This window comes from Physeter macrocephalus, chromosome 15 (genome assembly GCF_002837175.3).
Source record: "Physeter macrocephalus isolate SW-GA chromosome 15, ASM283717v5, whole genome shotgun sequence".
Lineage (NCBI taxonomy): Eukaryota > Metazoa > Chordata > Mammalia > Artiodactyla > Physeteridae > Physeter > Physeter macrocephalus.
In genome coordinates, this window is record NC_041228.1 from 41,144,055 (window position 1) to 41,148,108 (window position 4,054).

Below are 4,054 nucleotides of genomic sequence, written 5' to 3' on the forward strand. Positions count from 1 at the left end.
AGCAATATTGTAACAAATTCAATAAAAGACTTAAAAAGAAACAATGGTTCCATGTCAAAAATATCGTAAAAAAAAAGAAGTGTGGTGGCTAGGAATGAGGAGAACTCCAGGGGTGGTGTGTGTCTCCAGCAAGCCCCAGTGAGAAGGCTTGGGCTCTGTAACCTGGAGTGAAGAGATGGAAGGGGTGGAACATTCTAGAGGCTGGTCTTGCGAGAGGAGCTCTCCTCTCTGTTTAGCACAGGGAAAGAACTAGGAACTCTTCATAGTCAACACCTTGCGCGAACCATGGAAGTTTTGCCAGGCAGTGGAAGGGAAGGCGTGCAGAGAATGCGGAAGCAGCCACCATGAGCACGGCCATTTTTTTTGGCTCCCGAAGCCCAGGAGAACAGGTGGTGGCTGGTGGTGGCCCATAAGAACACACTTTGAGAGGGAAGCCAGCTTTCAGGGAAGATGGATCTCTCTGGATTAGGGAGAGATATTGCCCCACACTGGCAATATTGTGGCACTGACATATGAATTGAGGCCTCAATCGTACAGAAGACTTGAGGCCGCCACAGCGGGGACGCGCCAGCTGAAATTTACCATTAGCACTGGCCTTTTTTAATACGCTCAGAACATGGCTGACTAACCATGAGTATATTTTCTAAGGCGTAAAGAACAAAGACTCTTTGTTCCTTTGTTCTCTTTGTTCATGGTCCTAAGGAAGGGCTTGCTGGGAAATGAGGCCCTGGGAGGAAATAGGTTTTTAGGATTCAGGGGTTCCACCCCACCTTCGCCACGATTATACGTTTGGCCCTTTCCTTCTGGAGGGGCACTCCAGTCCCAGGGAAGGGCATGACCTGGTCCAGGTAACAAGTAGCTCAGTGCCTGCCATGCAAAGATCACAATACCACACAGAACTCATGTGAGGTGAGCCAAGGAGTAAAGGGGGGATGGGCGAAGCCAAAAGCAGGCCTCTCTCTGCCTTGCTGCCAGAGCCTCCAAAGGAAGATTGTCCTGTTTTTCTGTTCTCAAGTCGCAAGTGAAAATTTTCCTCGAGGTAGGTGCTTTTAGGTTAAAAGCAACCACCACCAGGTTTTCCTGCATTTAGTCTCAATTTGGTCCAAACAAAAAATGGTGAAAGTGAAGCCAGAAATCTTATAATTCTCTTAGAAAAGATAGTATTATTCATACCTCTAGGTTCTTTTGTGTTTTATAATCTTCTGTTTTACTATGTAAACAATCATACTAGGAAAATATGTAGAATGTTGGCACACATTTATCACGTTGGGATGGTCTCAGAAAATTGATGAAATTATAGATTAGTTAAGTATTTTTCTTTTAATTCTATTCTAACAAGTGTAGCTTCTCTACCAAAACAGAAAAATGAGAAACCATGTGACAGTATTTATCTTATTTTGTCAATTAGGTTTCAACCGCTGTTAATTTTATGGAGTTATTATTTAAAACATTCTACAGAATGTTGTTTACTCATAAAACTGTATGTGTAAGTATGCTTATGGACAATTTTAACAGAAAAAGAGAAAAAAAGGAAGAAACACCAATATAGAATATATTGCAAAATGATGCTGGCAATACTAGTGGTAAGAGGAACCTAATATTAATTAAAGAAAGCAGAGCACAAAACTCTATAGTGTACAGTTTAATTTTAAATAAATATTATGTGTTCAATTAAAAATTATAGAGATGAAAAGTGGAATGGTAGTTGCCAGGGGGTGGGGGGAGGGAAGAATGAGGTGTTAGTGATTAATAGGTACAGAGTTCCAGTTTCACAAGAAGAAAAGAGTTTTAGAGATGGATGGTGGTGATGTCTGCAGAACAATGTGAATCTACATAATGCCACTGAACTGCACACTTAAAAATGGGTAAAATGATAAATTGTATGTTATGTATATTTTACTGTAATTTTTAAAATTATATATTCAAGTTAAAAGGCTAGATGAAAATACAATAAAATACCAGACGTCATTATTTCAGAGTGGTGGGATTACAGATGGTTTATTTTCTTTACGATTTTCCAAATTTTCCACAATAAATATTTTTTAATTAAAAAAAAATTTTCAGCACCTCTTTTCAAACTCCAGTTTTCTTAGATTTCTCAAATCATCAGTTGCGGGAGTCCAGCTCCTGCAGGTCCAGGAATACCCGAGGGATGGACAGTGTCGGCGAGGGGAGGTTAAATAAATCAATAACACTGTGTTTGTGCACGCATGGTCTCATATTTTATTTTCTCACAGTTAGATTTATATACCCTAAGTGATTACATCATCAAGGACGCCCGCGTACCACAAAAAAAAAAAAAAAAAAAAAAAAAAAAAAAATGTAGTGGGTCCTGACATATTTTTTCTTTACCAGCTGTCATGATATTACACTTTGTCAATAGAGAGCACTGGAGAAACATGGCAGAAGAAAGGGTTCTGCTTCCCGGTTCCATGTGTTCCCTGGGAATGGGGGCCACTTCTCCAGTGTCTGCCACTTGCAACATCAATGGCTTCGCTAGCATCTGCTCCTTCAGTGCCAGCAGCACCCAGTGGCCAGCAGCTTACCCTGGCACCTCCTTCAGGTACACTTCCTCATGAACAGATTTCCCCAGCACTATGGGGATGCATTTCCAGTAAGTTGCAGGGGGAAGATTTCCAGCAAGTTCCACTGAAACAGCATGACAGTAACTTATTTGCCTATCAGTGAGATACAGCTGTGCCCTCTCCAACAAGGTCTGGATCTAAGGTGGGGAGATGGGAATGCCTAGATCTTTCTTGGGTGCTCTGTATCAGCCCCAGCAGTATTTTCCATACACCCACACTTCCTGCATTCTTCAGGACTGTTTACTTCTTGCCAGCCACTCCCATGTTACTCCGATCTCCTGTTACAGGTAATAATTCTTTTTTTTTTCACTTTTTTATCATTGTTATTGAAATATAGTTGGTTTACAATGTTGTGTTGGTTTCAGGTGGACAGCAAAGTGAATAATTCTTTAGGTTAAACTTTTCCTATGCAAATGATCGTGTGGTTTCTCCCTCCTGATGGAACTCTGAATGGCACAGATGACGAGGGAGACCAGGCCTGGATGGCTTTGGCTGGGCCAGAAGCTGCCTCTTCCTCTGGACTTTTCAGTTATGTAAGCCAATACTTTTTTTTCTTAATGGAGCCATTCTGAACTGGGATTTCTGCCTCTGACAAATTAATGAATCTCAATTACGTAAGCCACAAAAGGATAAGGAACAATTAAAGGAACAAGAAATGTTTACCCATAAAAAAGTCATCTTCCTAGGAGGCAGTATGAGAACTATTTACGTTTTCATCGTGTGAAAGAATTTGAATGTTATGATCAATTTGAATTGTATGACCATAAGATAATTTCTCATCTGATGACCAAATTAGAACCAATGGGTAGTAGTTACAGAGAGACGAAAATCTCAGCTCATCATGACAGCATAAGGAAAAACTCTCCAGCAATTCAGTGTTCAAAGGTGAAATGAACTGCCTTGTCCTTTGGGAGGGCCCTGTCCCTGGAGGGGCTGGGAACAAGAGGTGACAGTCACTGGCAGGTATGCTATGGAAGAGATTTTTGCATTGGGTGGGATATGCAACTAAATGACCTGTAAAGTCCCTCCCAAATCTAAAATTCTACTACTAGATTGTGAAACTTCCTTAGCCCAAATCCTATTAGCCCATCCCAGCTAAAAGAAAACCAGACAAGGGCAACATTGTGCATTATGTGAATCACTTGGGATTGGAACTTCGGGCACTGCCAGATGTTATCATCAGATGCAAAGAAAATGGACTAAGTCATCAGATAGGGGTGTTTAAATAGACTTCTTCGCCAGGCTAAGAACACAATGTATTGCATGAAAAACAGGAAAGCAATTACTGTAAATAAAATCATTCTAAAAATAAGCATATCAAACACTTGGTTTTAATTTGGCCTGAGCATATTTACCTGACTCAGAATTAGATTGCTTAAAGGAGAAGGTAAATGAAAAGTGATCCAACACCCGGCTTCACCGAAGGTATGGAACATTAAGCTTGGAGGCAGCCAACATTGATTCTATTC